At 41.1% G+C, this 19,315-nt stretch overlaps 1 protein-coding gene across 5 annotated transcripts in view; it reads right to left on the minus strand.

The window, feature by feature from the left end:
- tspan18b (tetraspanin 18b) overlaps positions 1-18,019 on the minus strand; it is a 116,786-nt gene extending 98,767 nt beyond the window's left edge. For 3 of the 5 annotated variants that reach the window (XM_021605563.3, XM_021605552.3, XM_021605543.3), the window contains exon 1: positions 17,665-18,019. The gene's annotated coding sequence lies outside the window, so the exon portion shown is untranslated. The remainder of the gene's footprint in view (positions 1-17,664) is intronic. The other 2 variants (XM_090234944.1, XM_036980577.2) reach the window with 1 other exon arrangement.
- Positions 18,020-19,315: the final 1,296 nt, after the last annotated feature.

The raw sequence follows: 19,315 nt of genomic DNA on the forward strand, positions 1-19,315 counted from the left end.
GACTCGATAGACCTAACGGAGTTCAATCTCAGAAATGTGTTTGTGAATAGCCTAAATAAAAACGTAGTGTTTTAATAATGAGAGAAATAACAAACAATTGCAAGATAGACTAATCAAATAGGAAGTTTAAACAAGACAGACAGAGTGTGGTCAAAATAAATTGTGCTATCAGAAAATCCCTCCTTGCAAACAAAACAGCCAATAATATAGGCTGCTATCAATAAAAGTTGCAGTAAACATTACACTTATACACTAATATGTATAATATTGTCAAAGTGTTTATTAATGTCCTTGAATTGCGCAATGGGGAAATGCTCCCTCAGAAGCACTTTCAATAAGCGGGAACAAAAAACTTTATTTTGAATAGCTTACGAATTGTGCATTTCTATAAAAGTCAACAACAATCAGATAAAACAAACGATTATTTAGCCTATAACATTCTTTATAACGCTTGAAGGAACATTGGCTCAGCCTAAAAAACAAATAAAGGCTTTGCCTTCTGCCTATTGACCTGTCAAAATCCTAACTATACAATCAGATAAAACAAATCTGCATGACATTCCTCATAACAAGGAACACCAACAGGTTCACCCCCATATTAGCGAACTCAGCAGGATGATGGAGGTTTGTAGTTTGTCCATCCTTTGCCCGGATAATTGTTGTAGCATATTCTGCAAGTGACTTGGTTCAGGTCTTCTGGCTCACCTTCATCATTCGGCCTGAAAACGAAGAACTGCTAAACAGGAAAATACCTGCTTTTCTTTCCCAACAGCCATAGTTTTTTTCTGATTTAGCTAAGGCAGGTTATACTATAGTTACTAAGTGAAATGTTTTTACAGTCTGAAACTGTCTTTAACAGTAGCCTAATGGAATAAGGAATGTCGCAAATGCGCTTACCCAGATAATCAAGATGAAATAACAATACCCCTAACAATTTGAAAATCATTCTGCAGCCTAAAGTAGATAAAACATAATCAGGCCTAACAATCATGTAATGTAATTGTTTGTGGCTTTTGTAACAATTTAAATTAAGAAGAATGACATTATGCACCAAATCAATGTTATGTTATAACCAATCTGTCCTTCCAGACATCGCCCAACCCTAATCTTCAGCATCACACAGGATAATTTCCACAGTCATTTAGGTAATCTCCCACAGTCAACCAATCCCATCTAACCCCCAGACAGACACATGTCTATCAGACAGCTGACACCCTGCTCTCTTTAAGCCTCTCTCTGGACATAGACTGGCTCTCTGGCTGAGCCCTGAACCTAGTGGATGAATAAATTAGTGGGAGACATGAGAGATGAAGCCTAGCAAGGATTTACTCTGTGTACTCAGTCTCTATAATGACCACCGACTCCCCTCTCATCTCCCCTGTCTGCTTGGCTGTAGGCTTTAATAGACACATGAGGGGCACGGCTTATTAGGACTAAAAAACATTGTGGACATGTTGTTTTTCAACATCCTTAGACAAATGACTCCTCTCTCTCTTTACTCTACAAACCGTCTGACTCGCCTGTCAGAATCCAATCTCCCCTTGCTCCCAGCTTCGGCTGCTATCTGTCTGGTCCAGCTTGTCAGTAAGATACCTTTTACCTAATTACCTGCTCTCCGCAAGTCTCCGCCAGGCTATTATTGAAGGGAAATAGGGAGAGTGTGAGATAAGCACCAAGAATCCTTAGGCCAGGTGGCCTAGGCGAGGAGCAAGGCGGAGGACAAACAACTAGCCTGTTTCCACTAGATAAAGAGGGAGTCTCAGCGAGAGACCCCTGGACAGACAAACTTCCTTTGTGTGTGTGTGTCTTTCCTCCCATTCTCAGTGAACTCTGGGGTCTCCAGCTGCGCCCAATCTTAGCTCACACGTGCCGTGTGGAAGGAAATTTGCAACACAAACAAAGACGGAGGAGAGTGAAAATGACACAGGGCACGGAGAGAAGGAGCTCGTACCTAAAAGAGGAGCTACTTCGGTGGCATGGACGTGGTTTGGGTATGAAAAGTCTGACACAGACCAGAAAACCGTCCTCTGCAAAATATGCCGCAGGCTGGTCCCGACAACAGGCTCAAACACCACTAACCTCTATTACCAACTACGCAAGAATCATGTGAAACAGTACGGAGAGAGTCTACCGATGAGACCCCAAAAAGTACAATCGAGTGCTCAAAACAATCCTGACTCAGACGTTGCAAGAGGCTTTTGCCCGCAGCACACCATATGGCAAAGAATCACAAAGATGGAAGGAGATAACAACTCCCGTTACAACTTACATCTGCAAAGACATGGCCCCAATTTACACGATCGAGAAATGGAGGGTTCATGAGTTGGTGCTAACACTCGACCCAAGGTACCAAATGCGCATTGGTATGTGACACGTATTAATGCCAAAATAACATGCAAAACAGGCAAGCCCCCAAAAATATTTATATATTTTAGGCCTATATTTATTTTGTTTGCAACTATAGTTGAATACATTAATATGTTATATTTTGTTAAATTCTTAATTGAAAAATTGCACAAAGGTTCTAAATAAAAGGAGAAATAATCAAATATGAGTAAGTACCTTTTATTTGTTGAGTATATTTCAAAATATAATAAGAAATATACCTTTACATCTGGTCATTTTATATAAATGATTTAAAATGTGCTATATCATGATATGTATTGTTATTGGGATATGAAATGTCCTATATCTGTAACGTCCGTCGTTAAATGAAGACCAAGGTGCAGCGTGGTAGGTGTACATTTTCTTAAATGTTTTAAATGTTCCACCAAAAACAATAAACAAATCAACGAACGTAAAGCTAGGAGTGCAACACATGCAACACAAAAAGACAAGATTCCACAACTGAAGGTGGGAAAAAGGGCTGCCTAAGTATGATCCCCAATCAGAGACAACGATAGATAGCCTCTTATTGGGAACCATACTCGGCCAACAAAGAAATATAAACATAGATTTCCCACCCTAGTCACACCCTGACCTACCAAATAGAGAATTAAAAGGATCTCTAAAGTCAGGGCGAAAGGTGCAGACTCCCGGTCGCAAACCTGAACCTATAGGGGAGGGTCCGGGTGGGCATCTACCCTCTGTGGCGGCTCCAGTTCGGGACGTAGGCCCCGCTCCATGCGCGGATCCCTCCGCTTCTGTGGAACCGGACCGTGGATCGTCACCGGAGACTCTGGACCGTGAATCGTTGCCGGAGGAACCGGACCGTGGATCATCGCCTGAGGCTATGAACTGGGAACCACCGCTGGAGGCTCCGGACTGCAGATTGTCGCCGGTAGCTCCGGACTGGGAACCCCCGCTGGAGGCTTCGGACTGCAGCTCGTTGCTGAAGATTCTGGGCTGCAGACCGTCGTTGGAGACTCCGGACTGGGGACCGTCGCTGGAGGCTCCGGATTGAGGACCGTCGCTGGAGGCTCCGGACTAGGGACCGTCGCTGGAGGCTCCGGCCAGGGGACCGTCGCTGGAGGCTTTGTGCCATGGATCATCACTACAGGCTCCGTGCCATGGATCATCACTACAGGCTCCGGGCCATTGATCACCCCTGAAGGCTTAGTGCCATGGATTATCACTGGAGGCTCCGGCCCATGGATTATCACTGGAGGATTCGTGCCATGGATCATCACTGCAGGCTCCGGGCCATGAATCATCACTAGAGGCTTCGTCCGTGGAGCCGGAACAGGTCCCACCGGACTGAGGAGACGTACTGGAAGCCTGGTGCGTGGAGCTGCCACAGGGCTTACCAGGCTGGGGAGACATACTGGAGGCCTGCTACGTGGAACCGGAACAGTACTATGCAGTACTTTCCCAATGCACTGTACATACAGTGGGGCATCATTGGTACACTTCAACTATGACAGACAAAATGAGGTGAAAAAATCCAGAAAATCACATTGTAGGATTTTTTTAATGAATTTATTTGCAAATTATGGTGGAAAATAAGTATTTGGTCAATAACAAAAGTTTATCTCAATACTTTGTTATATAACCTTTGTTGGCAATGACAGAGGTCAAACATTTTCTGTAAGTCTTCACAAGGTTTTCACACACTGTTGCTGGTATTCTGGCCCATTCCTCCATGCAGATCTCCTCTAGAGCAGTGATGTTTTGGGGCTGTTGCTGGGCAACATGGACTTTCAACTCCCTCCAAAGATTTTCTATGGGGTTGAGATCTGGAGACTGGCTAGGCCACTCCAGGACCTTGAAATGCTTCTTACGAAGCCACTCCTTCGTTGCCCAGGCGGTGTGTTTGGGATCATTGTCATGCTGAAAGACCCAGCCACGTTTAATCTTCAATGCCCTTGCTGATGGAAGGAGGTTTTCACTCAAAATCTCACGATACATGGCCCCATTCATTCTTTCCTTTACACGGATCAGTCGTCCTGGTCCCTTTGCAGAAAAACAGCCCCAAAGCATGATGTTTCCACCCCCATGCTTCACAGTAGATATGGTGTTCTTTGGATGCAACTCAGCATTCTTTGTCCTCCAAACACAACAAGTTGAGTTTTTACTAAAAAGTTATATTTTGGTTTCATCTGACCATTTGACATTCTCCCAATCTTCTTCTGGATCATCCAAATGCTCTCTAGCAAACTTCAGACGGGCCTGGACATGCACTGGCTTAAGCAGGGGGACACGTCTGGCACTGCAGGATTTGAGTCCCTGGAGGCGTAGTGTGTTACTGATGGTAGGCTTTGTTACTTTGGTCCCAGCTCTCTGCAGGTCATTCACTAGGTCCCCCCGTGTGGTTCTGGGATTTTTGCTCACCGTTCTTGTGATCATTTTGACCCCACGGGGTGAAATCTTGCGTGGAGCCCCAGATCGAGGGAGATTATCAATGGTCTTGTATGTCTTCCATTTCCTAATAATTGCTCCCACAGTTGATTTCTTCAAACCAAGCTGCTTACCTATTGAAGATTCAGTCTTCCCAGCCTGGTGTAGGTCTACAATTTTGTTTCTGGTGTCCTTTGACAGCTCTTTGGTCTTGGCCATAGTGGAGTTTGGAGTGTGACTGTTTGAGGTTGTGGACAGGTGTCTTTTATACTGATAACAAGTTCAAACAGGTGCCATTAATACAGGTAACGAGTGGAGGACAGAGGAGCCTCTTAAAGAAGAAGTTACACGTCTGTGAGAGCCAGAAATGTTGCTTGTTTGTAGATGACCAAATACTTATTTTCCACCATAATTTGCAAATAAATTCATTAAAAATCCTACAATGTGATTTTCTGGATTTTTTTTCTCATTTTGTCCGTCATAATTGAAGTGTACCTATGATGAAAATTACAGGCCTCTCTCTTCTTGGCTGACTAAATACTTTTTTGCCCCACTGTATGTGCCCTTTGCTATATACAGTTGAAGTTAGAAGTTTACATACACCTTAGCCAAATACATTTAAACTCAGTTTCACAATTCCTGACATTTAAACCTAGTAAAAGTTCCCTGTTTTAGGTCAGTTAGGATCACCACTTTATTTTAAGAATGTGAAATGTCAGAATAATAGAAGAGAGAATGATTTATTTCAGCTTTTATTTATTTCATCACATCCCCAGTGGGTCAGAAGTTTACATACACTAAATTAGTATTTTGTAGCATTGCCTTTAAATTGTTTAACTTGGGTCAAACATTTCGGGTAGCCTTCCACAAGCTTCACACAATAAGTTGGGTGAATTTTGGCACATTCCTCCTGACAGAGCTGGTGTAACTGAGTCAGGCCGTCTTGCTCGCACATGCTTTTTCAGTTCTGCCCACAAATCTTCCATGGGATTGAGGTTATGGCTATATGATGGCCACTCCAATACATTGACCTAGTTGTCCTTAGGCCATTTTGCCACAACTGTGGAAGTCTGCTTGGGGTCATTGTCCATTTGGAATACCCATTTGCGACCAAGCTTTAACTTCCTGACTGATGTCTTGAGATGTTGCTTCAATATATCCACATAATTTTCTTGCCTCATGATGCCATCTATTTTGTGAAATGCATCAGTCCCTCCTGCAGCAAAGCACCCCCACAACATGATGCTGCCACCCCCGTGCTTCACGGTTGGGATGGTGTTCTTCAGCTTGCAAGCCTCCCCTTTTTCCTCCAAACATAACAATGGTCATTATGGCCAAACAGTTATATTTTTGTTTCATCAGACCAGAAGACATTTCTCAAAAAAGTACGATCTTTGTCTCCATGTGCAGTTGCAAACCGTAGTCTGGCTTTTTTATGGCGGTTTTGGAGCAGTGGCTTCTTCCTTGCTGAGCGGCCTTTCAGGTTATGTCGATATAGTACTCGTTTTACTGTGGATATAGATACTTTTGTACCTGATTCCTCCAGCATCTTCACAAGGTCTATTGCTGTTGTTTCTCTGCTCTATTTGCACTTTTCGCACCAAAGTACGTTCATCTCTAGGCGACAGAACGCGTCTCCTTCCTGAGCTTTATGCCGGCTGCATGGTCCCTTTGTGTTTATACTTGCGTACTATTGTTTGTACAGATGAACATTGTACCTTCAGGCATTTGCAAAATGGCTCCCAAGAATGAACCAGACTTGTGGAGGTCTACAAATGTTTTTGTGAGGTCTTGGCTGATTTCCTCATTATGTCAAGCAAAGAGGCACTGAGTTTGAAGGCAGACCTTGAAATACATCTACAGGTACACCTCCAATATACTCAAATTATGTTAATTAGCCTATAAGAAGCTTCTAAAGTCATGCCATCATTTTCTGGAATCTTCCAAGCTGTTTAAAGGCACAGTCAACTTGGTGTATGTAAACTTCTGACCCACTGGAAATGCGATACAGTGAATTTTAAGTACAGGTCGACCGATTACGATTTTTCAATGCCGATACCGATTATTGGAGGACCAAAAAAAAGCAGAAACCGATTAAATCGGCCGATATTTATATATATATTTGTAATAATGAGAATTACAACAATACTGAATGAACACGTTATTTTAACTTAATATAATACATAAATAAAATCTATTTAGTCTCAAATAAATAATGAAATGTTCAATTTGGGTAAAATAATTTTAAAACAAAGTTTTGGAGAAGAAAGTAAAAGTGCAATATGTGCCATGTAAAAAGCTAACGTTTAAGTTCCTTGCTCAGAACAAATGAAAGCTGGTGGTTCCTTTTAACATGAGTCTTCAATATTCCCAGGTAAGAAGTTTTAGGTTGTAGTTATTATAGGACTATTTCTCTCTATGCCATTTGTATTTCATATACCGTTGACCATTGGATGTTCTAATAGGTACTTTAGTATTGCCAGCCTAATCTCGGGAGTTGGTAGATTTAAGTCATAAACAGCGCAATGCTTGAAGCTCAGCGAAGAGCTGCTGGCAAATGCAGGAAAGTGCTGTTTGAATGAATGCTTACGAGCCTGCTGCCGCCTACCACCACTCAGTCAGACTGCTCTATCAAATCATAGACTTAATTATAATATAATAACACAGAAATACAAGCTTTAGGTCATTAATATGGTCAAATATAGAAACTATCATTTCGAAAACAAAACGTTTATTCTTTCAATGAAATACAGAACCGTGCCGTTTTGTATCGAACGGGTGTCATCCCTAAGTCTAATTATTGCTGTTACATTGCACAACCTTCAATGTTATGTCATAATTATGCACAATTCTTGCAAATTAATTACGATCTTTGTTAGAAATAAATAGTCTTCACACAGTTCGCAATGAGCCAGGCGGCCCAAACTGCTGCATATACCCTTACTCTGCTTGCACAGAACGTAAGAGAAGTGACACAATTTCCCTAGTTAAAATAAATTCATGTTAGCAGGCAATATTAACTAAATATGCAGGTTTAAAAATATATACTTGTGTATTGATTTTAAGAAAGGCATTGATGTTCATGGTTAGGTACACATTGGTGCAACGACAGTGCTTTTTTCACGAATGAGCTTGTGAAATCACCCGTTTGGCGAAGTAGGCTGTGATTCAATGATAAATTAACCTTTCTAGGGCAGGGGTTCCGCTAGCAGACAACATTCCCCTGAAAAGGCAAACCTCTCTATTGTTTTGTTGACGTTGAGTGTGAGGTTATTTTCCTGTCACCACACTCCGAGGGCCCTCACCTCCTCCCTGTAGGCCGTCTCGCCGTTGTTGGTAATCAAGCCTACCACTGTAGTGTCGTCTGCAAACTTGATGACTGAGTTGGAGGCGTGCATGGCCATACAATCATGGGTGAACAGGGAGTACAGGAGAGGGCTGAGAACACACCCTTGTGGGGCCCCAGTGTTGAGGATCTGTGGGGTGGAGATGATGTTTCCTACCTTCACTACCTGGGGCGGCCCGTCAGAAAGGAGTGGAGGTCAGATTTTCCGAAAGGAGGGCGAGGGTGAGCTTGGTATGCATCACGGAAATTAGAGTAACGATGATCCAGGGTTTTGCAGCCCGGGTCGCGCATTCGATATACTGATCAAATTTAGGGAGCCTTGTTTTCAGATTAGCCTTGTTAAAATCCCCAGCTAATATCAATGCAGCCTCAGGCTGTGTTGTTTCCAGTTTACCTAGAGTTCAATGAAGTTCTTTCAGGGCCATCGAGGTGCCTGCTTGGTGGGGGATATACACGGCTGTGATTATAATCGAAGAGAATAGCATTTGATTGTAAGGAATTCTAGGTAAGGTGAACAAAAGGACTTGAGTTCCTGTATGTTGTTATGATCACACCACATTAATCATAAGGCATACACCCCCGCCCTTCTTCTTACAAGAGAGATGTTAAGGCCCATTGTCGTTCCATTCATCCATTGTCATCACCTCATATTTCAGCATGATTATGCACAGCCCCATGTCACAAGGATCTGTACACAATTCCTGGAAGCTGAAACGGTCCCATTTCTTTCATGGCCTGCATACTCACCAGACATGTCAACCGTTGAGCGTGTTTGGGATGCTCTGGATCGATGTGTACGACATCGTGCTACAGTTTCCACCAATATCCAGAGGAGTAGGACAACATTCCACAGACCACAATCAACAGCCTGATCAACTCTATGCAAAGGCGCTGCATGAGGCAAATGATGGTCACCAGATACTTACTGTTTTTTTTATCCATGCCCTTCCTTTTTTTAAGATACTGTATACTACATATCTGTATTCCCAGTCATGTGATATCAAAAGATTAGGACCTAATGAATGTATTTCCATTGACTGATTTCCTCTTATGAACTGTAACTCAGTAAAATATTTGAAATTGCTGCATGTTGCGTTTATATTTTTGTTCATTGTATTTGATGATCCCTGCTGTACAGTATGTGCATGTCCTCGACTTCCTCCATATTTCTTTATAACCTAGTCTATATTTTTTTATGATGCTCATGGGAGTCATATTCATAGCGAACCTCACACACTTAAAAAGCAGACATAAACATCCATTGTTCTCTATAGGCTGTTCTAAGAACTGGTTATTGTTTTTAAAACTGGGCAGCGTTATTGTTTTAAGAACTGGGCAGCAATGAAAGCAATTTCAGCATGACGTGACCTTTAGCTTAAAGAAATAGCAAGACTACAAAATCCCACTATGTCTTTGAACATCAAATCAATTGCAAGAACACCGGTGCAATTCCAATTCATGTATTGTGTGTGAAAACCCCAGAAACATACATCTATTCCCTTTTATACAAGGTGCCGGAAAAGTACACACATTTCCTCTCCTTTTCTCACCTCGACTGTGTAAATTATTTGTGTTTTCAACACTGGAAAGCAAATGTCATTTTCCTGGTGTCTCTCGACAACAAAGATATGGAACCCATTACAGGCTACTCTGCTCTCCTACATCTCACACATTAAATGAAGGGTCCTCCAGCGATCAAAAAAAGCAATTTTCACATTGAGCCAACATATAGATACACCATTTAGTTCCGAGCTCTCAGAGGACGGTGTGTGTGTGTGTGTGTGTGTGTGTGTGTGTGTGTGTGTGTGTGTGTGTGTGCACATGCCTGTGTGGTGTGCATATGTGGGTGAACTGCAGCATGGTGGATGGTGCCGGAGTGAAGAGCAGTGGGGCTGATACGATACCAGGAAGCAAAGTACACAGAGATGACCCACCGGGCCTGATTTTCCCCTTCCTGCCTGCCCCCTCGATACTGATGCAGACGTGCCCTCAGGCTGGATGAGAGCAGAGGAGAGAGAGAGTGGGGGGGGGGGGGGAGAAAGAGAGAGAGAGAGATATGGATAAGGAAGGAAGAAAAGAGATGGAGAGATGTAAAGGAGAGAGAAAGAAGGAGAAAGGTAGTGGGAAAGGGGGTGGTGCATTCGTATTAATCATTTGGTCTGTTTAGGGCCATACAGCAATCAAACGACCGGCCAGAGAGAGAGAGAGAGGGGGAGAGATAGAAGTGAGAGAGGGAGGGAAAGAAAGAAAGAAGAGAAAGGTAGTGGGTATGGTGTATTAGTATGAATCATGTGGTGTGATTAGGGCTGTGAAAACGGGGCCATGCAGCGATCAGACACTGATGTCCAAGCGGACAGCCACATCAGCAGTTATTAATGAGAGAGAGAGGGAGGAGAGAGAGAGAGAGAAAGAGAGAGAGACTCTTACACCCTCCATGTGGAACCTACGCAGATTGATTAAAGCTACAATGTGTAACTTTTTGAGCCGCCAAACAAAATTAATATGTGTTATAGATCTATCATTCTCATTGAAAGTAAATTATGTGCACTATTTCTATGATTCCCATTTTTAAGTTTAGTTTTTTATTTTTTACTTTCGTTTTGTAGTTTGTTTTGTACACCTGCTTCTAACAGCTGGAAATACAATATGTTTCGTTTTGGAAAATATATTTCACAGCAGTTAGGTGGTACAATGATTCTCTACACTATACTTGCTTGTTTTGTCAATTAAAGTTAAATTAGTCTAACTTTTAGAATTTTAACAACCAAGACGTGGCGGAGCGATTACTGCAGAGTGCATCTTTAATTTGAGCTCTTTTATGAGTGATACTAAACCAGGCCAGCTAGCGCAGCACACCACTGTTACCCCTTCCCTCATCAGCTACAACAGGAAGGGATCGGTGGAGGGTTGGCCCAGTAACTGAGAATTTCCTAGTTTGAAATCTTCAAACCCACAAAGTGAAAAATAGGTCGATGTGCCCTTGAGCAAGGCACTTAACCCTAATTGCTCCAGGACAAAAATAAGCATCCAACAAATTCTTATTATTATTGCCATGGGCATTTCACACGTTAATATCTCCTACCCATAAATGGATTGGTCTAGATTGGATAGGGAACACACATCAGCACAGTGCCTTTTCCCAGTCTGTCTCTTTCTGGCTGATTGGGTGTTTCACAAGTATAATGGTATCACTGATGGCAAAAATCCAGTTCATCCCTGTAGTGCAGGCAAAATCAAAGCAGGCTTGTTAGGTGGAGATGAGATGTTTTCTCACATATCTCTCTCCTGCTATCTTACAGGGTCCACTGCTATATTAGGTAGGCCGTCATTGTAAATAAGAATTTGTTCTTAACTGACTTGCGTAGTTAAATAAAAGTTAAATATATACAAATAAAATAAATACAATTAGAAGGTTCGTTGAGAAAACTGAATGCATTTTTGCTACTCTCTGACGCATATGACTGTGTAAATTGTAGGGTTTGTGAACGTTGTGGTTGACATTAGCATTTTTATATCCTGTGGACATAACTTCTGTATCTGGGCAGCAAAACAATTTTCCAACAACACTCATGTGAAGAAAGTTAAGAGAAGAAAAGCTTTAGGCGGTGGTAAGAGTGTGTGTGTTCAGTCATCCATGTTGGCAGCTGTTCTACCATCATCACACTACTATTTTTTCTTTCTTTAACAAGGCAAATGCTCTCCTACCCAGCCGCAACACACACAAGGAACAAAATACTCTGTTTACACTTTGCAGTGTGTGTGTATGTGTCACCCCTCAAAAAGCACTCAAAAATCGCCCAAATATTTGGGAAAGAAAGAAGGAGAAAGTAAAAGAGGGAAAGTGAGATAACAAATGTGGGTATGTACATGATCCTAGCCCAACACATTTAATCATCATCTCACATTCAATCTCTGAAACTGGAAACACTTATCTCCCTCACTAGCTTTAAGCACCAACTGTCAGAGCAGCTCACAGATTACTGCACCTGTACATAGCCCACCTATAATTTAGCCCAAACAACTACCTCTTTCCCTACTGTATTTTATTTATTTATTTATTTTGCTCCTTTGCACCCCATTATTTTTATTTCTACTTTGCACATTCTCCCATTGCAAATCTACCATTCCAGTGTTTTACTTGCTATATTGTATTTACTTTGCCACCATGGCCTTTTTGCCTTTACCTCCCTTATCTCACCTCATTTGCTCACATCGTATATAGACTTGTTTATACTGTATTATTGACTGTATGTTTGTTTTACTCCATGTGTAACTCTGTGTCGTTGTATGTGTCGAACTGCTTTGCTTTATCTTGGCCAGGTCGCAGTTGTAAATGAGAACTTGTTCTCAACTTGCCTACCTGGTTAAATAAAGGTGAAATAAAAAAATAAATAAAATAAAAATCATAGGGGATGTGATCTGAGTCACTCACAGCTATTCAGAGCCAGTGAACTGTTCTTTCCTTGTTTTGTTCTCACCCTACAATGTGGATGGAGTGTTACACTCATAGAAATAAAGGTAATAGAATATATTTTATTTCTGTCGCTACACTGACCCCATAATAGGCACGCACTGAATAAATGAACATTATAGCCACACAACTGACTTAGCCTGAGTTTAGTTTGCCATGTACTGTTGTATATACTGCTGGTGTACGTTTCTTGTGTTGTCCATTAATCATGATGTGAGAGGATTCCAATCCTCAGTCAGCTGGTTCTGAAAGACTATCTATAACCTAGTCTATTGTCTTTCTAACCTCATTTGGCCTCACCCTGCGGTCTGGAGAGTATTGCTAGCTAGACTGGCCTCAGAGAGACAGAAAACCTGAATAAGTGAATCGGATTTACAAGAGGCTGAGCAGTCCAGCACTGTCACACACACCTGACCAGAGAGCTGTGTTACTGTAATGAATCCACCGGAGTCAATCTCTTCACACACAAGTGCTGGTCTAATTGAAACCTGATTTGCTGTGTGTGTGTGTGTGTGTGTGTGTGTGTGTGTGTGTGTGTGTGTGTGTGTGTGTGTGTGTGTGTGTGTGTGTGTGTGTGTGTGTGTGTGTGTGTGTGTGAGAAAGTTCGACCGATTATGATTTTTCAACGCCGATACCGATTATTGGACGACCAAAAAAAGCCAAAACCGAAAAATTGGCCGATATTTTATATATAAATATATATATATATATTTGTAATAATGACAATTACAACAATACTGGATGAACACTTTTTTTAAACTTTATATAATACATCAATAAAATCTATTTAGTCTCAAAAAAATTATGAAACGTGTTCAATCTGGTTTAAATATTGCAAAAAGAGTGTTGAAGAAGAAAGTAAAAGTGCAATATGTGCCATGTAAAAGCGCTAACGTTTAAGTTCCTTGCTCAGAACATGAGAACATATGAAAGCTAGTGGTTTCTTTTAACATGAGTCTTCAATATTCCCAGGTAAGAAGTTTTAGGTTGTAGTTACTATAGGACTATTTCTCTCTATACCATTTGTATTTCATAGACTTTAAGTCATAAACAGCGCTGTGCTTGAAACATTGCGAAGAGCTGCTGGCAAACGCAGGACGTCAATGTTATGTCATATTTATGTAAAATTCTGTCAAATTAACTAAGGTCTTTGTTAGGAAGAAATGGTCTTCACACAGTTCGCAATGAGCCAGGCGGCCCAAACTACTGCATATACCCCGACTCTACTTGCACTGAACGCAAGAGAAGTGACACAATTTCCGTAGTTAATATTGCCTGCTAACATGAATTTCTTTTAACTAAATATGCAGGTTTAAAAATATATACTTGAGTATTGGTTTTTAAAAAGTCATTGGTGTTCATGGTTAGGTACATACGTGCAACGATTGTGCTTTTTTCGCGAATGTGCTTTTGTTAAAGCATCAGCCGTTTGGCAAAGTAGGCTGTGATTTGATGATAAATTAACAGGCACTGCATTGGTTATATGCAACGCAGGACAAGACAGTTTGACTAGGCCATTCCAATACATTTCAATGTTTTCCCTTAAACCACTCGAGTGTTGCTTTAGCAGTATGCTTAGGGTCATTGTCCTGCTGGAAGGTGAACCTCGGTACCAGTCTCAAATCTCTGGTTTCCCTCAAGAATTTCCCTGTATTTATCTTCATCCATCATTCCTTCAATTCTGACCAGTTTCCCAGTCCCTGCCAAAGAAAAACATCCCCACAGCATGATGCTGCCACCACCATGCTTCTCTGTGGGGATGTTGTTTTTGGGGTGATGAGAGGTGTTGAGTTTGCACCAGACATTGCGTTTTCCTTGATGGCCAAAAAGCTCAGTTTTAGTCTCATCTGACCAGAGTACCTTCTACCATATGTTTGTACGAGTCTCCCACACACCTTTTGGCAAACACCAAATGTGTTTGCTTATTTTTTATATAGGAGTCCCACTAGCGGGACAACTTCTGGTGAAACTGGAGGGCGCGCAATTCAAATAAATAATCATAAATATGGATTTTAAACATTTAGGTACATATATCTTATATTGGCTGAAAGCTTAAATGCTTGATAATCTAAGTGCACTGTCCGATTTACAGTAACTTTTACAGCGAAAACATGACATGCGATTGTTTGAGGACGGCTCCCCACATCAAAATATTTTTCCACCGGCACAGGTTTCATATATTCACAAATAACGATTAAGTATTCACTTACTTTTTGAAAATCGTCCTCTGATTTGTCATCCAAAGGGTCCCAGCTATAACATGTAGTGTCGTTTTGTTAGATAAAATCCTTCTTTATATCCCAAAAAGTCGGCATCGATTTGAGGAGTCCACACGTGCAGAGAAAGAATCAGAAAATGTACACCTAATTTACACCTAAGCTTTGTTTTCAAGTCAAAATATGTTTCCATTTACTCCTCAGACACCCTAAAATGTAATCAAACTATAATATTTCTTACGGAAAGAGGTATGTTCAATAGGAAACGTACGTAATGTCTTCACGGCTTGCACAAACACAAATTTACAAGACTGTGTCCCACTACTAAAACTGATACTTCTTATTCATTTTTGAAGTTACAGGCATGAAACCTTGAAAATAGACTGCTGTGAAAGCCATAGGAATTGCATCCAGGGAGCTAATTTTCAATATGACCTTACTCTTGCATTTCTAAGAGGATGGTCTCTCAAAAAAAAACAATTACGGTAGATTTGTCTTTGGATTTTCTCCTACCATATCTACTGTGTTATATTCTCCTACATTATTTTAACATTTCTACAAACTGCAAAGTGTTTTCTTTCCAATGGTACCAATTATATGCATATCCTGGCTTCAGAGCCTGAGCTACAGGCAATTAACTTTGGGCACGTCATTCAGACATGAAGTGAAGAAAAAAGGGGCCTAAGCAATGGCTTTTTTTCTGGCCACTCTTCCGTAAAGCCCAGCTCTGTGGAGTGTAAGGCTTAAAGTGGTCCTATGGACAGATACTCTAATCTCTGCTGTGGAGCTTTGCAGCTCCTTCAGGGTTATCTTTGGTCTCTTTGTTGCCTCTTTGATTAATGCCTTCCTTGCATGGACAGTGAGTTTTGGTGGGTGTCCCTCTCTCGGCAGGTTTGTTGTGGTGCCATATTCTTTCCATTTTTTAATCATGGATTTAATGGTGCTCTGTGGGATGTTCAAAGTTTAAAAAAAATAATTATAACCCAAACCTGATCTGTACTTCTCCACAACTTTGTCCCTGACCTGTTTGGTGCGCCTTTGTCTTCATGGTGCAGCTTACTTGGTGGCGCCCCTTGCTTAGTGGTTACAGAACAGGTATATATATATACACTGAGATCATGTGACACTTAGATTGCACACAGGTGGACTTTATTTAACTAATTATGTGACTTCTGAAGGTAATTGGCTTCACCAGATCTTATTTAGGGGCTTCATAGCAAAGGGGTGAATACATATGCACGCACCACTTTTCAGTTTTTTTTGTTTTGTTTTTTTAACAGTTATTTTTTTCATTTCACTTCACAATTTGGATTATTTTATGCATGTCCATTACATGAAATCAAAATAAAAAATAAATTTAAATTACAGGTTGTAATGCAACAAAATAGGATAAACGCCAAGGGGGATGAATACTGTGGCAAGGCACTGTACATATAGCTAAGTATAAAGTGGGTAAGCAACAGGAAAGATAATAAAAAGTAGAGGCAGCATATGTGATGAGTCAAATTAGTTAGTCCAAGTAGCTATGGTTAACTATTTAACTATCTACATTGCACTAACTATTTAGCAGTCTTACGGCTTGGGGCTAGAAGATGTTCAGGGTCTCTGCTTGCTGTGCTGTAGCAGAGAAAACAGTCTTTGACTTGGGTGGCTGGAGTCTATATAGAGGTTTCAAACCTCTCTGCTATCATACTGTACTCCAGTTTACATCTAATATCAAAGGGCTCCCTCCAATGTGTGCTAGTCTTTGATTAATGTTAATTGTCTGTAAACTCCTGCCCTTAAGCCAAGGTGCCTCCAACTGAGACAGCTCCAGACGTTCCCATCTGTTACCACGTGCGTCGTGGGCGACAGGCCCACATTATGACCGAACCCCCTGGGCCGCGCGCGTTACGCTGTCACTTCGCGTGGGGCTTTCACTCTTAACTCTCCAATATCGGCCGGCTGCCTGCTCTCTCAAAGGCAAGCTAATTAGTAAATATGTCAACGGTGTCAACGGTGTTCCTCATACCAGAGATTAAATGTGTCTTGCAAGATAAATGGTAGCATCATAAATGTTTTGGTCATACGAAATGAATGTAGTTTAGTTTATTAGTTTTAGTTTATTAGTTTATTCTACAGTGTTAAAGTAGGATATATTATGTTCAATATAACTTATGCACTCCACTGACAATAAGGTTTATATATTGAAAAATTAGGCTAGGTATAGGCTAAAGCAAAATCGATTGTTGAAAGTTCAACGGGCATTTTTATAATTCCGTTTTTGACTCCGCGTCCACACCTAACGTTAATGATGTCCACTCATCTGAGTTAATACTGATACAGTCTTGAACAATGCACGCTGCTCGACGCCGGAGAAATTGGATACATTTATGAATCCAACGTTTCAATATGTAGCAAAGATTTCCTTTGCGCAATACTGACATTTAATTCAGCAGATAGTCTAAAATTATTGAACAAATGTTGTGGTGGTGTAATAAAGTGTGCATACGACGGTCAGAAAAACCACCTATACTTGAGCAAACTAGAACAATAGTCGACAGCTGCATTAGTCCATTAGTCTAATCCAAACCATTTCCAAATCAAAACATTGCGCACAACATAGACAGTTAATAAGACATGAATAGCATAGTACAATGTTTTATCAATATTGCAACGTTATACCACAGAACCCCGTAGCAAGATTAGAAGATATGGGATAACATTGTTTACATAACAGTTTTCTCCATCACTTCATGTTGCTCTCTATAATTACTTTTCAAGGAACACATTTGGATTCGGTTCAAATTCCACAGGTCGCAATAGTTTTGTTGTTCTATTGAGATCGACTAAAGAGAGACATTGACTGTTCTTACCTCAAAACTGCAGCTTAGTCCCACACCTCTGCGCGAGCTTTCTGGTGCTCTCTCCACAAAATATGTCAGATAATAGAATTATGCACTAAAATCAGAGCAGAAAAAAACGAAATAAATATTCTAAGAAAATAGCCAAGTAGGAGATGTGTCCAAGAAAATAACAACAAGCCTTAGACTTCAGTCTTCAACAAATACATTCCAGAGCCGAAGATAACTATAGCCCCAATTTGGTCATGCTGTCTTCCAGACGAGAGAGAGATTGGAATGCAAACAGTTTTCTTCCTAACTCACTGAACGAACCACACGCTGAAAAGCTCTGGAGTCATCCACACGTTATCCAGTCCTCGGGGCGGGCACTCAGCCTGCAAGACACGCCCCTTTAACTCCTTTATTTCAGTTTGAATTAGATTGTATCTTCTAAACACAAGGTAATGATAACTTTACTCACAGGTGAAAGACTATGATAAATGAAATGCAATTTGGGTCACTGATTATTTAGAGCGGTGCGGCTGGGGTGATGGAAGTGTTTTCTTTTCAGGCATGTCCATAATGTCACAAATCTACTACAGATGGGAGAGCAAGGTAAGCAGGTATCCAGGCTGATCTTTTTCCTTATCTCAGAAGATCGTGACACTTACATTCCCTGTGGCATAGGTGATACTGCATTCCCTTGTGTTTTACTCTGTGTTTCCTTATCCCTTTCCCCTCTATTTGCCTAACCCCAAACAAGAACATTTCAATACAGAGAGAAAGTATTAGGATCTTGAGTAGAAGAAACTACTTGTTAAATGACCATCAAAATGGAAGTGTGTGTGTTGTGTGTGCATGTGGGTATGTGTGTGTGATAGCAGCTACATGATAGCAGCTGTCTGGTGTTTTAGGCACAGGGCTCAGAGAGGACAGAGGTCCACGTTTGTCACACACAATAAGGTCAAAATACTGTTTTTGGGGAAGTCCACCAGATCAGTTAGTTCTGTTGGGTTTTCCTCCACTATCCAGTCATCAGAACCTGGGGTGAGTTGACTGTTTCAGCCATTATTGATTGATCACATTAACCCTGATAGGAAACAAAGAAGTGAGTAGGCTTGGCCCAAATGGGCTCTGGTCAAAAGTAGTACGCAACATAGGGAATAGGGTGGTATCAGAGATGCAGACTCCATGGTCCTTGAGTTGTGTTGCTCTGTGCAATAGAGGTGTGAACTCTGTGTTTACTCTTTCACGCACCACACTCTCAGTAACAGACTGGGTCACTCTTTAACTTCACTGTGTTTGAAGTGAATGGCAAAAGGGCATAGATAGGCTATTGTGGGCATTGGTTATGCAGAATGGCATATATATTGTGGTACATTAACTAGCACAGAGGAGAAACTAAAGATCCTGACTAAATACTAGCCATTTTCAGTCCATTTGAATGTCGCTACACAGACATAGGGCAAAGATATGATCAGCCTTATGAGACATTATAAAGGCTCATACATTCTTATAACAAGTTATAAAGCGTAAAACCTGAACCAAAGTGCAAGTTTAAACATGATAAAGTAGATGTGAATAGGCAATGACTACTGGAATACCAACTCAACACTGTCACTTTCAGAATATAAAATCATAGCATTGGTGTCCACACTTTAACAATGGATACAGTGTCTGGTAT

The sequence above is a fragment of the Oncorhynchus mykiss genome, chromosome 1 (assembly GCF_057628025.1).
Source record: "Oncorhynchus mykiss isolate SJ-2025 chromosome 1, ASM5762802v1, whole genome shotgun sequence".
NCBI classification, from domain to species: domain Eukaryota; kingdom Metazoa; phylum Chordata; class Actinopteri; order Salmoniformes; family Salmonidae; genus Oncorhynchus; species Oncorhynchus mykiss.